At 43.6% G+C, this 19,299-nt stretch overlaps 1 protein-coding gene across 1 annotated transcript in view; it reads left to right on the forward strand.

Annotated features, from left to right (window-relative positions):
• The window catches only part of SLC38A11 (solute carrier family 38 member 11), a 336,603-nt gene that overhangs the window by 165,381 nt on the left and 151,923 nt on the right, over positions 1-19,299 (forward strand). The window lies entirely within an intron of this gene.

Below are 19,299 nucleotides of genomic sequence, written 5' to 3' on the forward strand. Positions count from 1 at the left end.
AATCAGGGAATTGTAAGCGTGCTACTCATCTGTAAGGGTTTCAAGGTGCTGGGGGTAGGGGGGTCTGCAGCTCCGTTAACCAAAAAGCCAGGTCTTGATGGCCTTCCTGAACTTGTCCAGGGAGGGGGCACATCTGATGTCCTCCAGCAGTTTGTTCCAGGTTTTGGCTGCAATGTGAGAGAAGGATCGTCTGCCGGCTCTGGCACTGTGGAGGCGCGGGGTTTCGGCCAGTGCAAGGTTGGACGATCGGAGGTTTCTTTTGGGTACGTGGAAGTTGATTCTGTCGGTGAGGTATTTGGGTCCGTTGTTGTGTAGGCATTTGTAGGTGTGAGTTAGGATTTTGAAAGTGACTCTTTTCTCCATGGGGAGCCAATGGAGTCTTCGCAGGTGGTGGCTGATGTGTCCATGCCAGGGGATGCCGAGGACGAGTCTGGCAACCGTGTTCTGTATTGTCTGGAGTTTGTGAAGTAGGGACTTGTTGATGCCGGCGTAGAGTATGTTCCCGTAGTCCAGTCTGCTGGTGATGAGTGCATGGCTCACTATCTTCCTGGACTCAAGGGGCACCCATTTGAAGGTCCTGCTGGGGATGCAGAGAACGCTGAAGCAGCTGGATGTGACAGCGTTGACCTGTCGGTTCATGGTGAGTGATGCTTTGAGTATGATGCCAAGGTTTTTGGCATGGTCTGTGGGGGTAGGTGGGCTTCCAAGGGCGGTCAACCACCAGGTGTTGTCCCATGCTGAGGGGGAGGTTCCAAGGATGAGCACTTCTGTCTTCTCAGCGTTGAGTTTCAGGCAGCGGCTGGTCATCAAGGCTGCGATGTCTTGCATTCCTTTCTGGAAGTTGAGTTTGGTGGTGGTGGGGTCTTTGGCGAGGGAGAGGATGAGCTGGGTGTCATCGGCGTAGGATATGATGTTGAGTCCGTGTTGTCGTACGATGGTTGCTAGGGGGGACATGTAGATGTTGAAGAGGGTCGGGCTCAGCGATGATCGCTGTGGCATTCCGCAGGTGAGTTTTGCAGGATCAGAGAGGAAGGGTGGTAGACTGATCCTTTGGCTTCTTCCGGTGAGGAATGATCGGATCCAGTCCAGGGCTGTTCCTTGTATGCCGGCATTGTGTAGCCTGGTGACTAGCGTGCGGTGGGCGACAGTGTTGAAGGCTGCTGATAGGTCAAGTAGGATGAGGGCTGCAGAGTGGCCTTGGTCCAGGAGGGTGCAGATGCCGTCTGTGGCGGCGAGCAAGGCAGTCTCGTACTGTGGTTGCTTCGGAATCCGGATTGGTATGGATCGAAGACGGCGTTCTCTTTGATGAATCAAGTCAGTTCCCTGTCGACTGTTTTGTCTGTGACTTTGGCTGCGAAGGGGAGGAGAGAGATGGGTCGGTAGTTTTTGAGGTCGGTGGGGTCAGCTGTGGGTTTCTTGAGCAGGGGACTGACTTCTGCGCGTCTCCAGCCATCTGGGAAGGTGCCTGTTTGGAGGGAGGTGTTGATGGTGCGCTGTAGTTCAGGTGCGATGGCGGCTGCGGCTCTGTGGTAGATGTGGGGAGGGGAGGGGTTGGTAGGGGCCCCCGAGTGTATGCCTTTCATGGTCGAGGCGGTGTTTTCGGTCGTGATCGGCGTCCAGTTGGAGATGGTGGGCTGGCTGCTGTGTCTGGAGGGCGGGGGATCGGCTGTGGCATTTGAAGGGTGGCTGAAGAAGTTGTCGTAGAGGTTTTTAATTTTGTGGTGGAAGTAGGTTCCGAGTTTGTCACAGAGGTCATGGGATGGGGTGATGTCTGTGGCTTCACTGTGTGGGTTGTTGAATTCCTGAATGACGATGAGTTGGCAAGGATTCTGTTGTGGATGAAGTACATCATGGTGGTTCTGATTTGCTTGTGGTAGTCTGTCATGGCACCTTGTAGGTTGAGTAGTTTTCGGTTATCTTGTGTTTCTCCAGTTCTTCTCCAGGCATCTGCAGGTGCAGGTCCAGTTCTTTTGTGATTTTTGTAAAACAGCATACACTACAGTACCCACTCTGGGAATGCCCCGATGGAGAAGGAAGGTTCCACAACGTGGTTTGTTGGGGCCCCGGACCTTTGTTTTTTGGTCGTGTGTGTATCACCATGTCTTTAATGTTCCTTGCTCTCCTGAAGGAATACATTTGTTCTATGTTCAGATCCCCGGATTGGAGGATATTCTCATTTTTGTTGATCATAGCTTTGAATCGGTTAGACAGGGTGCTAAACCCAAACACAGATTAGCTGGTCACATGTTTTATTCGGTTTTTGAAAAAGCAGTTGCTCACGGTTGTTGTGCAGCGCCCGCTTTTTTTCTTGTTTTAATCAATTTCCTAGGGTGGTGTTTTGCCACTAGTTTTTTAGTCAGTTTCTCTGCATGGGTTTGATAATCATTTTTCTCCGTGCAATTTCACCTCAGCCGTAGGAACTGGCCTACCGGCAGATTCTCTCGTAGGCCTCATACTTGAAAGCTTTTAAATCTTAATAAGCTATTACGATCCGTGGGCTTGTAGAACACCTCGCTCATTAAGACAACATCTTTTTCTTGTATTGACAAGTCTAAAAAGGCAAGCTGCTTATTACCAAAGGTAAAAGTAAACCTGAGGTAGGGGTTCTGTGCATTAAGCCATAACCCAAACTCCTGTACCTAATCAACGGTCCCCGTCCAAATTAAAAGGACTTCATCAATATATCGCTTCCATAATCTGATTTTGTTAAGGAAGGGGTTGTCAACATTCTGGATTATGTCGGACTCAAAAGAGTGTACGTACAGGCAGGCTAGACCAGGAGCAAATGTGCTCCTCATGGTTGAACCAAGTACTTGCAGATAGTCATCGCCCTCAAATTTAAAAAAGTTCCTTGTTAGTGCAAGGTGGGCCAGATCAAGTGAGCTAAAGAACGATGATGAATTCAACCCAGATCTGCTCATTTTGCCACTGGATTCAAGCTAGCCTGGCTGATGAGGGGTGCTACCGATTCTACCCAGATGTGTGACTGGGGTTGAGTGTCTGAAAAGTTTCAGCGCTCTGTCCATCATCTCCTTGTATTTGCTTTGTTTGCCCTCATTTGGCAGGGTATGCCCAGTCGTGTGTCCCTTGCTCACTTTGCCACTGGATTCAAGCTAGCCTGGCTGATGAGGAGTGTTACCCCGAAACCAGTCCCAGGATGCTTGTTTCCGGTCCATGGAAGACCAGGTTTGGCATTTCGGGCTTGACTGCTCTCATGATTAACAGGGTCAAGCCTGATTTTCATATGGCTGGGTCTGAACTAGGGTGGCGAAGTGAGTTAACGATGATGGAATCATCCCAGATCTGTGACTGGGGGTGAGTGTCTGAAAAGTTTCAGCACTCCGTCCATCATCTCCTTGTGTTTGGACTGTTAAGAAGGACATCATTTTTGTTGTGGCCACCTCATTTTCTCCTGTCTAATTTTGCTGGCTTTTGAATGCTGTACACTTTACCACTGCTAAACACTGGTAAAGGTCATGTGTTTTCCCTATAAAGCATGTGCTGCGCATTGAACTCCCTGTTTGACCTGTTTATCTTTCCAATAAATCCACTGTAGATAGTGGCTATGGCATGCTAGGTTAAATGGCATATTAGGGCTACAGTGTGTTTTACATCGCCCACATATATGACAAAAGTATATGCCTATCGGGAACACCACCCTGCTCAGTCTCAGCTGCACTGTAATGGCACTGCGGTAAAACATGGCAAGGAAATGTTTTTCATATAGTATTTGTAAAATAAGTAAATCCTAAAGTGTACCTGGCAAGCCAACAATACAGAGTGCCCATTATATAAACGAATGGCCCAAAATGTAGTTAAAAACTAATCTGTCATAGCGTGTGAAGGCCTATAAGCTATTTCACAGTGTAGGTTCAGCTACATTTTCATAAGACAGGCCTAGGTGTGATTAAAATATATAATTCTACTACATTTCTGCCTGTGAAAGTGCTGGAAATTCGTTCAGAGTTCTTTCCTATTCAAATCTGACTTAATGGTGAATTTCAAAGTTTGATAACCATGAGTGGAAAAGCAACTTTATAAAAATGTACTTTAGGCTGCCTGAGCTAGAACTGGCTTAAAACCAATGCTCCCACTCCTCACACCTCCAGAGGTGGAACACACATCTTTGGCTAGGAGAGTTATATACCCTTGCTCATAAGACAATAGCCTGCCTCTGAGCCAGGAAGAATGGGGGGGATGTTATAGGCCGACCACTTAGCTGAGATTAGCTATAATGGTGAATCCAACATCTGCTTAATTGCAGTCATCCTGATATCATGCCGAGGTCCTGGTCAACCGTCAACTGTTCTTTTTCAATGGTGATTTACTTTATCTAGGCACTTTTTGCCTTGAAATTTTAGAAATTCATATCTCTGCTTTTCCTTATCCTATTATAATGAGCTTGGTCTCTTTTTGCTCATAAAGGTTTCTCTATTGGTTTGGTAATGTTATTGTGTTTTGTTACCTGACTTTAAAAGTGTTAGTGCAGCTTGAACTTAATGCACTCTTTGTGGCCATAGCTACTGGGGATTGAGCCGATATTCTCTCAGAACTGTGCTTTTCCCTAACCAGAATATGTTTATTACGTTGAAGGGGTCAGCTCTGACAAATTTATTGTGCAGTTTCTGACAGGGACCTTGTTCTTTTAGGTCACATGCACCCTGATAATCACCATTAGAAGACAATAAGTTTTTCTCCACTAGGATGTTTAAGCAGTGGCAGTTTGCCATTCTGTGTTACCAACTAACATTTGGAGGGTGGCAATTACCACAATCACCCTCCTGTGGAGAATTCTGCTTCTGTGGAGGTGGAGCAGGAGTGACTGACCTTACATCTGAACAGCCTCTTCAGCACAGAGCAAACTGGGAAAATATTAGACTATAAATGCACATGAACATATGTACCGTTGAACCACTTCCGGTGATGAGGGTGTCATGCATAACCTGGGAATAACTGCTTTCCCAAATTTTATAGGCTATATTAAGGATACTGGAGAGCAATCACACTCTGTGGCCCTGTTTACTGTGGTGACAGGAATATCATTCTCTTTTTCATTTTTCACTCTTATTCTTTATTCATAACCTAACACTGAACAGCAATGATCAGTGAAAAGAGTGGGCAATGATTAGGACTAAATTCCTGAAGAATGGTCTGGGGAATGACTAAGAACTTTGCAGGGCTAAAACTGAGGCAGAAACATGTTGATGTCTTAAGACATGAAGGGTCCTAAAGCTTGCCTTTAGTTTTTATATGTTTGACAGGGAGGCATCAATAATATGACAACCATACCTACTGTGACAACATTTTACATCCATTGTGGCCTGACTTTGTCATCATTGAACAAAGAAATGAGGCACAACTAGGCCATTCTTACAAATTGGAGGAATACACCGAGAACAACTAGCATAGCATTACCAGCCAAAAATGAACTTAGAGCACTTATCTTTTGTCCTAACATAATTCAATTTTCCAAGAAGAGCAAGGAACTAACCCATACATTTAATGTCTCTTGCAGGCTATCAAATATTAGCCTATTCCCCTCTATTTCCAAACCTCTGCCAGTAGTGGTATGTTTGTGATGAGGGACATAAGCATGAATGAATATTTCAAAAAGCATAAAACAGACTGAGGTTTCATGGCACTATTAGATGAAATACTAGATGGATCACTAGGCAGATCCACCACAGGCAAGACACTTCCTAACATAATAGATAAACATGTTATTCCTTTCTGAACAATAATACATTTTCTTTCTACTGGCTAGAAACCAAGATAGAATTCCACAGAGCAGGCAAAAGAAATTAAAATGCTCTCTTTCATGCTCTGTACTAATAAAACCCTCAAATTAATAGATGAATAGTAATAACAAACTGTTCGTTCTTAGAGACCACTTTGAGGGACATCTGGGAAAGAGGTTTTTTTAATGAAATTCTTTGTGACAGTAGCACTTGAAAGGAATCCACTTTTCTATGGCTAACCAGTGAAGAGCCCGCCAAACCTCTGATACTTGATCAGGCTTCTGAAGATTGGAAATAAACCTCACCCCAGACTCTTAATCATCTGAAGTTTGTGTACCAACTTAGAAGGTAGTAGTGATTGTGGCAGGGAATATTAAATCCCAGCTATCAATTGGTGACAATATCATGACCATAGCATCGAGGGACAAACTATGGAAGAAGTAAGTGCACTGAGGAAAATATTACTTCACTATTCTCCATACCTCGTATATCACCAAGGTACATGTGTGGGGTTAGGTATAGAAAATGTATAGAAATATATTTTTTGTTATTTTCTCCCTCAAAAGTTTGATCATGATCAATACTCTCAACCTACACCAGACGTACTAAATAGCAAACAAAGGCATAATCCATTCTTGAGTTTGTCGCACAATTTAACACTACCTCATTTTATGTATCGGGAGTGAACAGTAAAATCTTCCTCAAAATCATTATTTGGAGCATACCAGATCGCACCACTGATTTAATTCAAGGAACCAGTCCCATGTTGCTATCAATTATGATCCAAGACTATTCCCCTTTTCAGACAGTTAAGGAGATGATCCCAGGTCAAAAAGTTGAAGATAAGTTATAATTTTTCTCAGTTACAAGATTTTGGTTTTATCTCCGTTTAACTCTAGGAAGTTGCTGTGCTTCCAATAGAATATTGATGTAAGGCGTCCTGTCAGACGGTCTGTAAATTCTGCAGTGGCCTCTTTAGACTAAGAATTAACTGTGTGTGTTCTGCCTATGAGATGATATGAAACCCAAAGCTTTCAACAATTCTTGCTTGTGAGTGAACATACATGTTAATCAAGATCGGTGAAAGCACCAAGCCTTGAGCCTTTTCATGTCTTTTATTAATGTTTGCAGATTGATTTGAAAATAATTTCTGAGTAAATTCTCTGAATTTTGAAGAATGATCTGAGCAAATTCAAAACAAGTTTTCTGATTCCTATCTCCCCAGGCTGCCTAATCTAAATAGTATACCCCTCCATGTCAAAGGCAGCAGACAGATCGAGCAGTATGAGGCAAGCAGGATTCCTTTGGTCCAGATAGATTCCTAGTGTATCTTAGTATCACTTACTGATAGAAGCTTCAGTAACTAACTTAGATCTGAAGCCCATTTGGCTACTATTGATGAGCATATGTACTTCTAGATAGCTTGCTAATTATCGGGCAAGAAATTTCCCCCTATTTCAGCAATATCAGGCAACGGAGAGAAAAGCCTAGAGTTTTCAAATTTCTCTGGATATAAATTTGATTTTATAAGCAGATATGTAACTTCTACAGATTTCTTTCACTCTCAAGGAACTGTCACATTACTAAAAGGGGAATACAGTACATAAGAGCTAGCAGAGATTATTACCATGGTCCATATTCCTAGCTCCTCCCTCCCTAGGGAGAGTTTCAACCATCATATTATCCTCTGAAAGAACAATCGTCAAGAGACAACAATCTAAAGGTATTTTCTCCCTTTCAGAACTAATGGGAGCAGGAATAATCTCAATCTTTCTAACAAAACAACTAACTAACTTATTGGAAAATTGTTGTGATGTCAGGATAGATGGAACCATGCAACTGAGTGAGATTAGCCACCATCTGAAATAGTTAACTAGTGGTGTTGTCTACATATGAAAGAATTGATGCAATGAGAACCTGTTTCTTTCTCCTCAAGTATAGTTCTTCACAATACTTTATTCTCCAGCTTGTTTCTGGTTGTCTAACCATTAGTCTATCCACTACTCATTTCCTTAGTAAAAGAAGGGTTATTTCTTGTTTTGAATGGCTATGAGCTGTTAGCTCAGGAACTGTCTTATTAGTATCTATAAGATAATAGTATGAGTGGAATCATGTTTTGTTCATTTCCATCTCATCCCAAGCCCTGCAAGGTAACTTGCTACTTTCAGGAGTATATCCCATCTTTAGCTGAACGATACTCAACAAAAAGTTATCAAAATAGTGTTCAGCCTATGTCATGGTTTGACTTTCCCTTATCTTGATTAGACTCTCCAAAGACACCATTATATCAATAGTTTGTCCAGCTAAACATGTAAGGGCCAGATGTTTCAAAGGGTTTTACCCATTCTGTGTCTATGGGAAAATGTGTTGGTGCATATGGCCCTAAGTTCCCTTACCTCCAGAAACAGCTCAACACTACCCGCATTGTCAATCAGTTGTTTGATTGGTTTTGCTTGACTCATGTCTGCATTTACAATAAAAACCCATAAAGCTACTTCTATGCCTCCCCTTACAGTTAGTTGACGTGCTAATTCTATGAACCTCTCTAAAAAATGAACTTTGACCGATGGAGGCTGATAAACAATAACAAAGTGAAAAGTTGAGTTCTTAGTTTCTTCATATTGAATAATTAAAATGTCATCGGAAGAGGGACAGCGGCACCCTACGATGGATACCTTGACCTTTAGTTTTAATATGACAGCCTTCCCTCCCCCAAATCCCTATTTTCTATTAGCACATATAACCGTATAAATGATCACAGGCTGATTCCTCCCTCAGCCAGTTTTCTGTCAAATATCACATCAAATTGTTCTTCAATTAATTCATTTACTTCCCATTTGGTGATACCTAACAATTAAACATGTGGGCAGTGGTAAGAGTGTCATTTTGTTGGGTAAATTTGAGGATAAAGCAAGCAAATTATCACCACCGTAGCTTTCAGCGTCTCTCAGATTGGATGCATTAAAATTCTGGCATATTAAAAAATCATCATTCATCACCAAGGTAATAGGTAAGGATGCACATATAAACCTTTAATTCATGTAGTGTCTTCAAGCTAAACTCAACCAGAGGCATCTCCTGCAAGTCCGGTAACTCTGAATGAGTGCAGGCACAGACAGGCTTGCCTTAGATGTGCGACCAGCACACCTCCTGTGCGGACGTACATCCTGTCCCTAACACATGCTCTAAGAACACTACACTGCATCTGGCTCAATCCCACTGTTACTGGCAAGATGGCTGCTTGGAAGGCATATCGGTCAACCCTCAGTGCCCTCTTAGGGACAGAAAGAAATGGCCTAGGACTCATACTCTGGGTCAAATATTAATAAAAACGAAAGTGCAAAGTACACTCTCCGTGCAAGAGCAGAGAAAATGTTCCCAGTAATCCTCTATAATGCAGATATTATATGGTGTGCAGCACTACCTAGCATGTCTTACTTACCTCATCTTTGTATGTGCGACATCCTATCCCAGATGCCTGACTAAATCCTTTGAAACTCAAACCAAAAAGTAGGACAAACAATTGCTGTAACATTTTCAGGTCTGATGAGTTTACCAGTGACATATATCTTCTCCGTTGCACATTATACGGCCTGTACATTCCACCCCATTTGGTACAATACATTTCCACTATAAGTCTAACATTTCCTCTATTATCGACCGGTTGCCTTGCAGCATGCATGCTGTCTTATTTTTTACTGCACAGGGGGAGAAATACCTGCCTAATGCATAAGTCTTGCAGAGGTATTCAAGGCAGCTTCATGTAGAGCAAGGTTCAACCACTTCATGAGCTTAGAGAAGTATTTGTAGCTGTTGTCTTCTGTTAGTCATGTCACAAATAATCCTGTTGACTTTCTTTACTAATCTTCTCAACAAAACACACCTGGTGCCTGCTGATAGCGAGCTCTTGTATCTGTAGCAATCGGTCTTGAGGATCAGCATAGTTGAACTGTTCAAACCTACAAAATGTAGTTTCATCGGAGAGGCAAAGCACATTTTGTACATTAAAGAAATGATCAGGTAACCATGGACATCATTTCAGTGTCACCAAGTGTAGCAACCACTACCAATGACTCTCACGTTGGCACCCATGGCACTTCACCCACAACCTAACCTTAGAGGTCACAAAACTAGGGCTAGGATCCAGTGCACAGACGCCGAGGAAAGGGTAACTAGATTTCTCAACCACCCAAAAGAACATAGCTTCTCCTAGAAGGGAAGTGAAGCCTGCAGACCATCATTATTAATACCTGACACATGCACTCTGGCCCTCTTGCAGCCAATCACTCTGTGTACACGGCAGAGATTGGCTGGAATCACATACTGCTCTTTTGGAGCAGAGGAGGAATTGGCACGTTCACAGCTCCCAGTATTTTGGTGAAGGTATGTCCATGAAGGTACTATCACAGTATCAACATGAGAAGATGTCGTTTGATCGTCCCCATTCCTACTGCCCTGCAGTAGTTCTTCAAGATCATTATCTGTTAATTACTTGTGTCCTCCCTCACTTCCAGTAACAAACATATCATTCCAGAGTACCCCTGCCAACCCTTCACTTCTTCCATGCTTTGAAAGTCCAGCTAGGAGACTTGACCATCCCACCTGCTCAACAATGGAATCTACAGTGAAGGCATCTGAGTGATGGAACATCTGGTTCATTGTGGTGAGCTTTATAGTGGGAGAAAACATTTCCCTAGGTTTCTGCTGAACAGAAATAACGTTCTCATGCAAAAAGAGTAGCTGTGGCCAGTGCAGACGTTTCCTGTTCTCGCTTTCGTGTTTCTGCTTGCTGTTTCCGGGAGATTAGTGTTGAAACCACTATCTGTGATATTCATCTACGTGCCCACAGAGAGTGCATGGTATTTCTGAGAAATTTGCCAGCAGCTTTTAGTTTTCAACCTTAGCAAACGTTTAGTTTCAACTGTGAAGTTTATCACGGTTTGCAACCCTTGAGAATTAAGTCGTCTCTTGAATGTCGACATTAGGGGGCATATTATCAAGCCAGGCGACAAAATTATCGCCGCTTTAGCCGTAGAAAACTGCCGCTATAACGGCGATAATGGGCTTGATAATATGCTCTATGGAATACCAATTGAAGCCCATGTTACACGTCCTTCACATTTAACATGGGCTTCAATTGGAATTCCATAGAGCATATTATCAAGCCCATTATCGCCATTTTAGCGGCAGTTTTCTGCCGCTAAAGCGGCGATAATTTTATCGCCTGGCTTGATAATATGCCGCTATGTTCCCACCATGCCCCAATACTTTGTAAACAGCCTCTTCTGGGTGTCTTTATGCATCTTCTGACAAGACCACACAAAGCTTGGTAAATTGTTATAAAAAAATAAACAACGTTCAAAAATCAAGATTCATGAAATCTATTGGAGGACCTAATTTGGATTTCATAGTTATTTACTATAACAGAGTAGCTAAACAGTGAAGGGAAGATCAAAACATAAGGAAGTGGAAACCAAAAAAGTGCGAATGGTCACTGACGATGCTGATCACTATTTTATCTAGGAGTGCTCTAAATTTGGGATGATGTATTACTAGTCTTCGGAATCCAGCGAGAGTCTACTCAATACAGAAAGTCTAACAGGTTTTTCAGATCATGGTAGAGGAATTTAGTATCACACACATATTAGTTCACAAATCAACGAGCATCCATTTATTGCAGGGGCGTGCAAGTAATATTCTGTATTTAGTTTTTGTGTATATCAAGAATATAAATGTGCCTCGTGCAAAATAATTTTATTAAAAGGATATTTCTACGATTTCTTTAGCCCTTGTTCACTTTGGAATTACAGTGTGTATTATTGTGATTTTTCCACCCTCGTTTTTGGGATTTAATTTAGTCCCAAAACCGCAGCACGCTGTACTTAAGAAGAGCAGATTTGTACTGGGCAAAGCACAATGCAAATCAGTTTAGTCCTCACCTGCTAGCAAACATTTACAGACCTCCAATAAGAGCTAAGTACATTGGAGCAGTGCAGTTTAGGCTCCATCCTTATACATCACAATTATGCAATTATATACATATAACCGACATTATATTTACTGTGTGTCTTAACTTAATTGTCATGTATAAATCATTAAAATGAATGAATGAAATGTATTTCTTGTAGGGATTAGAGATTTATATACGTGAACACTAATATTTCATTGAAACATGTAATTGTGTACTCTTTTACTCATGTTTTCCATTTATTCCTCAAGTTACACATGCATATGTATAATCATGTATTTAAAGTGCATATTAACACCTTCCCTGCTCATGACGGAACCACTCCGTCATGAGCCACGGGCGCCGTGTGCTCATGACGGAGTGGTTCCGTCATGCTGCGGCCGTTGGCGGCTGCCCCGCCCACACGGCGCTGATTCCCCGCCTGTGCGGGCGATTAGTGCGAGTGGGCGGAGTCGTGACGGAACCACTCCGTCATGAGCACAGCGCGCCCGTGGCTCATGACGGAGTGGTTCCGTCACGAGCATGGCGGCGCCGCGCTGCCCCAAACCCCCCCAGCGCCGCGGCAAAATTTGTGCCGCGGCGAAGGGGTTAAATGGTTAGCTAAACTTAGCATTACTACAGGCCTCAAATGAAATGCGTTGTGCCTTGCCAGCATATTCTTACTTTCTTTGCAGGTGCATTATCATGACTCTAGTTAGTTGGAGAAAGGCTTATTCTTTGACATCTGCTGATAGTGAAGCCTGGAGGGAAGAACTTGCCAGTGAACATAGAGAATTACTTGTAGAAAGAGGCCTTTTGTTCATCATGCACCAGGATGGAGAGATGTTCATGGCTGAGAACTTCAGTCCAAGTTTCGATACGATGGGAAACTGAAGGGATGTCACAGATGCACACAAGTAAAAATGTGGTGGGTTTCTGGTTGTGTGAAAGGAGATAAGGAAGTTTCTTAATCTCCTGTTACTGTTTAAATTGGTGTTCTCACAGTTGGAAGACATGAGATTCATGTCTTCCAACTGCAGTGGCAGGGAGTGCAGGGCGAAACAAAAAAAAAAAAAAAACACACCTGGGCCGGACGGCTGCCGCCTCATCTCCATCCTATTCTTCCTGTCTCTGCCGGCTGCAGGAAGGAGCAGGAAGCACCAGGGCTCCCAGGCTCTGCAGCGTTGTGATTGGTCTGAGCGCCAAACCACATCGCTCAGATGGGGACTGGGAGGCTTTGCATGTTCCTCACCAGGCTGTATAATGCAGCCTGGTGTGGAAGATGCAAAGTGCGCAGGACTGTGGGCGGCCAAGCAGTCTTGGACACTTAAGGAGTGCAAACCACTTCTCTCCCTGCTCTGGCCAGCCCTGCCCCGCCCCGAGATCCCCTCACTTCCATAGGAAAAAGAAAACGATAATAACACTACGTTATTATCATTGTCTCTTTCCTATTGAAGTCAGTAGGGTGACGCTCCTCCGCCATAGCGGAGGAGCCACCACTGTATAAGAGAACAAAACTAATGATTCTAACATGATATTATTTTAGTCATTCTTCTAGTTCTTCTATAGTAGTCTACTTGCAAGTAGACAATGAGACATTTTTAACAATTGAGCCCCTCAAATTTAGTGTGATCTGCAAATATTTGACAGCAATTTGCCTCTGAAGCCCTGAGGGATTGCCAACTATGGCTCTGCAAACTCAGACAGTATTACTCTTTTAGCAATTGAGTAGTAGGAATTCAAGTAGTGACAGGCTTTTCATGGAGGTTAGTGCGGGGGTACAACAAGCTCAGCACTCAACAGACACTCAGCAGTGAAATAACTTGATTGTCCAGCCTGGTGCTTATAGTTTTACAAATAAGTACGTAATACACAATAAAACTCAATACTACATACTAGAAAAGGTATCAGGTACTCAGAATCTCTTGTGCATGGTTACTACTTCCCAGTGAGGATGCTTTCTCTGCTGCACCCTTCACCTACCTCTTTATCCTGAAGACACTCTGCTGTGGGTCCATGTGCAGCACTCCTCACCTTTGGTCTGGTATGCAATAATAGGCACTCTCAGCGGTTATCTCAACAACAGTCTCTGTCCCCGGAGGCTTTGCTCTGGTCTCCCACACTTCAATCCTGGTCCTTCCGCCTAGTAAGAAGACACACTGGCCGCAGGTGCAGCAGGTATCTGTCCTACTTCCTAGAAACAACCACAGGCCTCACAGCAGTGGAAGGTGTGTGGTTTTTTTCAGTCAGCACACGACAATGGCTAGATATTTGGCCCCACAGTTCACGGCAGGGCCTTATTCCTCCCTGACTTACCAGTGAATCGGCGACTAAGCTGAACCATCCTCCCTGTGTCAAGGCAGCAATACAATCTCTTTGGCTCAGGTCTGAGGACAACAGTTGAGTCACTTCAAGGTGTTTCAGTTCAGCGGTGGTGGCTAAGTTGGGTCTGGTGCCTTCAGTCAGAAGCTCAGCCAACAGCACCGTCACTTGGACAGAAAAAGGCTTAACACAAGTCTCTGCAGCACAGACCGCTCAGGCACACTTGGGGCAAGTGCAGGCCAGCAGCAGTAAAGTCAATTCAACCACATGAGGCTAGTACGTTGGCTTCGTAATGACCTCTTCTAACAACTGCATCACGCACTCAGGCATACTTGGGGCAAGTAGCATAGCTATGACAGCAGAATCAACAGGGCGACCCAGTAGTGCACATTTCGGCAATGCTGCAAATCCTCCACTTCAGTGAAATAAACTGGCTCCAAGCCAGTCACACTTTTAATATTTTTTGTTAAATGGATCCATAGCACCAGGGTCAACTGCTCGTGGCCACCCAGTAGTCATCATCTCAAGTAGGACTGTCTTCCTCCTTACCTCTTCTGCCAAATAGGAATCTCAAGGCATTCGAAGTTCCTTTTCCACATCAGACTCCTAGTGATGTTCCCTCATCTCTGGGATGTTGACTGTCAGGTAGACACCAGCTCTGACTGCAAAGTAGTTCTCTGAGAGCTCTGATCAGTGCCCGCTCCCTGGTCTTAGAAATGGGTCACTAGTTCCCTTTCTTTTACGGGTACAGGCAACAGTGGGTTTCTATTCTAGCTGCACTAGGGATGACAGGCAGCAAGACTGTTAGCAGGGGCTGCAATGAGTAGTTGCAGTGGCAAACAAAGAGTGAGAGATGGGAGATGGCATTTTACAACAATAAACAACTTGAACTGCCAGGTATGGTCCTGCAAGCCCAACAGGGCATTACAAAAATACAAAAATGAAAACTGTAGTGCCACTGAACTCAGCCAACTAATCGTGTAAGCCAAACATTAGCATTTCAACTGAACAGGATGATTCGTGAAGCAGTTGAAGCTAAAGCTGACTTTTTGGCACAGATTCTTGAGTTCACTTATGGTGATGCTACCACATTCTGAAAGACTAAAGCTCAGTGTTACTGCATGTCTGCAAGTGTACAATAGTCTGTTTGTGTCATCCTAAAATCAAGTGTAATCAAGAAACTAAACAATGAAATTGCCCTTAATTAAGTGCCCGAAGTTCCACAGATAAGTTACTCCATATCCCTTTACCACATTTGCCAAAAAAGGCGAGTTCAATTTCTTCCTTCTGTTGGCTTACAGTCTCTTGAAACAAGTATTTAGGGGCATATCAGCAAGGGGAGGCGATAGAATTATCGCCGCTTTAGCGTCCGTTTTCGGAACACCCAGTTTCGCATCTCTAATGAGATGCAAAGTGGGTGTTCCTCCCCAAAATAACTGGAGAAATGTCGCTAACCGACATTTCTTCAATTATCAAGCTTCACGCTAAAAAGCATAGCAATAAGAAAAGTAGCACTAACCGTGGTTATTGCTACTTTCCTTACGCCTGCTTTTCTTCTGACTTAGCCATGTAATCCAATGGGAGTTGGATTACATGGCTAAATCCACCTTGCCCTATCAGCAAGGTATCGCCGGTCGCAGTGCGATTCATCACACTGTTTCCTAGTTAGCGCATGGATTTCTATCGCTTTGGAGATAAGCGGTGTTGATAGCACGCTATATCCGCAATAGAATCCAGCGATAGCCGGCAATAATTATCCTAGCGCTAAGTTCGCTTAGCGATAATTATCGTCTCGCCTCGCCCTGCTGATATGCCCCTTAGATTGTTTGGGATCCTTGATGAGTTGAATTCTGAATAAGCAGCGCTTTTGTAGGTAAATATCGACAGGAAATCTGCATATTACTACAGAGTTTTACTTGTCATTTGGATGCATTCCAAAATGGTTATCCTCAAATAAATAAAACAATCACATCTGACAATATGGGACCAATGCTTGTCAAACCACCTTAATCTGTTTACCACATACCTACTGAAACATTATTAATAATATGACTAAAGATGAGATGTAGTGAGTCATGCATTTTTGCTGTTTGTCCGGAATTTGGCAAACTCAAAGAAACGCTGGCATGCAATTCACTGTCCATACTGCCTTTCTTAAGCAGTCTGTCTACATGAAGATGGAGCAAGTGCTCAAGGTAGAACACATCTCTTCTGTGAACATCACATGCAGGCTTTTCCCCTGCTCTCTGAATCTGAGCACATTCTCAATGAGCCACAGCAAGCATACAGATTTGCTGAACAGTAGTTCATGGCAGCGCTACATTAATATTCCAGTTGCTCTACTGAGATTGTACCTAGGCTTTTATGCAGTGATCTCTTCGCTGCATTTCTGCACCTATGCTCAGCCGTACTGCTGCCCCTGGGTTTTACCCTAGCACTGCCTCTGTCGTGCACCTCATCTGTTTCTGAAATCATGATTCTAACTACAGTATGCTTGCACTACTGGCTGTATTCCTTACTCCCTGCTCAGACACTTGCCTTCCCTATTTCTACTGCAGTATGTTTGGAGGAGGTTGTGAGTGCTATTACTCGTCCTTCATACTCAAACCTTATGAACTCATCTTCTTTGCTTCTGTAAATGTTGAGCAACAGTAGCACTAAGAATCTGCTGCGCCTGAAGCGTGTTCCCTAAATAACTAGTATTTGATTTCCCAATGAAATCAATATAAAAGATTGTAGATGGGTAACACTGAATAATGGGGATATTTTTCACCAAAGGGTTCTCAGTGGCATGAGGAGCTGTATTATTGAAGGGGCAAAATGTCTGTTTGCACCACAGTGCACCTTTAAACGGGTGCACTGGGCATACATTGAGACAGTGCACCCTATCACAATGAATGTGCTGCCCCCAGGGCAGTTTCAAACTCACGCTGTTCTGGTTGCAGCTCATTCAGTGAAATACGAAGCAACTTCTTCAAATCATCTCCATGTTTCTCTGTGCAGGCAGCAACCCATCCACACTTTGAAGAGGGGTTAGGGAACCCCTTGCAGATAAGTGCAGTGAGTGACTGCTCCCATCTTCAGGGGGATATCTGGGGGGGTCCATGGGACCCTTTTTACTCCTACAAAAGACTGACCTCAAGGGACCCAGTAACAGAGCTCCACCTTTTCATGGTGCAGTGTCAGTGCACTTCCTAAGGGCATATTTACCTTTGCAACTGGGTCTGTAATATGGTGCGGGCTCAGAGGCAAAGAGATTCTTTCATTTGCTTGGGGTCACACCCCCACACAAATGAGGGAACACCATCTCATGATGGAGCTGATACTACATGTGCACCAGCACTATCAGTATTACAGAAGGAGATGCACAAGTGTCTGCAGTCTCTTCGGTAATACCATGATGCCCCTGTGGTGTGCAAAGTGGGCACACATGTCTTTTGCGCCCCCAGGGCACGATATATAATATGTGCCAAAATAATCACCAAAAGTCAAACTTGAGCTGTCTATGATATTATTCAGAAAACTGAGATGAAAAAAATCCCCATTATTCACCTCTTACCCACCTATAATGTTGTTGTATGCGAGCCCCAAAATCATGAACCTCTCCTTACAACTGCTGTGTGAGGGCAGAGGACTAATGGGTGAACCATGCATAACAGGAAGTCTCCTTTCTGTCGAAATGTAAAACAATGCTGTCCCCCTACCACTCACCTTAACCTCCCTCTCTGCTTTCCCTTCCACTCCTTTCCCCTCCCAAATCCCTGCTCTCTCTGCTCTCGAGTGCATAAACATTTTAAAACATGGTCAAAGTGGGCAATTGTCCAGGGCCCCACCTTCCAAGGTGTCCCAAGGAAAGTGACTATTTTCTCTCTTATTCTGTCTATTACTCTATTTCAACCTTTAACATATAATTCAATATTGAATGGGGTCATGGGGCGTCAATTAGCAGACAATGGATAAAAGAAATTCAAAGTTGTTCCAACCAGAGGCCCCCAGTATATTTTTGCCCGGGACCCCCTAAATCCTTAAGAATACTCTAGTGCAGTGCTGCACTAACAGGTTCTCGGAGGGCCCTGTCAGAGCAGTGTGGAATTCCTTTATGACATAGTGACAGTGTGAAACAAATTGTGTTTCCCACCCCACTGCAGCTACACAACAGTGAATAACCAGATTTTCAATCTGATATTCATGATAGTAGGACTCAGTCAGAGCCATCCAAAGCATACACAATTATAGAGTGGCAGAGAAATAATGAGAGAGCCATACATATATGGTCTCTGTTATATATTCCTAAAATAAAAACATAACTTACCTGCCAAGGCTGACCAACCATCACCACCTTCCCAGCCTTCCTTCCCCCTCTTGCATCTGTGCTTTCTGCTTTCCATCAAAGCAGATAGAAGAGCTGTGCTATCAGGCTGTCAGACAGCACCATCAGCTAGCCTTCCTGAAGCAACAGTAGGTAACATGTTTTGTTATCAGCTTTTGGCACATCATAGCAGTGAGATCTCAGATTCAGAAGCTGAAATAAATGATAGAGGCTCTCTATGAAAGCCATACATAACAATTGTTTCTGCTCTTGATTTGTGTTCGTACTTACAGCTGGTAATATATACCATGATTTATGCTGAAGAGTTTTCTGACCATCCAGGATACTTGCTAAAGTTTTACATTCTCAGTATTTTAGGATAATAATTGCATTGCATGTAACAGATATTTTTGCAGAATCCATAGTTCTGTCAGTGTCACCAAACTTTATTTGATTGTGATGTTGTGTTCATTAACCTGTTGCTTCTCTAATTCTCCCCTGCTTTATCTGGCAATGTCTTGATGCTTCAGGTCTTAGACTTTCAACTATGGTGCATCCTGCTCACTTCACCAAACCCACACTGCAGGGCTAAACTAAAGAATCTCTTCCCACTGAGACGGTGAATGCAATGCAAGTCGGGTCAGGAGCCTGTCTATCCCTGCCAGAGCTCCACCTCTCCTCATCCAGCAGACACTCCTCCTTGTGTAATCCTTCCTGTCAGGCAGCAGATATCATCTATCATCTCCCACTGGTGAGCCTCTGGACAAAGTTGCAGTGAAGATTTCCACATTCAGACTTAGGGCCAGATTTAGATCTTGGTGGGACTCCTGTCCTCCCTCTGTGGCAGAACTTTACAAATACTCCATGGAGTTCACGGATTCCCGCCAGCAGTATCTAGATGTTGGCAGGCTGATCGGCCATCCGCATTGTTAGACTGTTTTCCATTGCGTAAACGGTTCGCTGCTGTCAACGCAGCAGACTGC

The sequence above is a fragment of the Triturus cristatus genome, chromosome 3_1, assembly GCF_964204655.1.
Source record: "Triturus cristatus chromosome 3_1, aTriCri1.1, whole genome shotgun sequence".
In the NCBI taxonomy this organism is placed as follows: domain Eukaryota; kingdom Metazoa; phylum Chordata; class Amphibia; order Caudata; family Salamandridae; genus Triturus; species Triturus cristatus.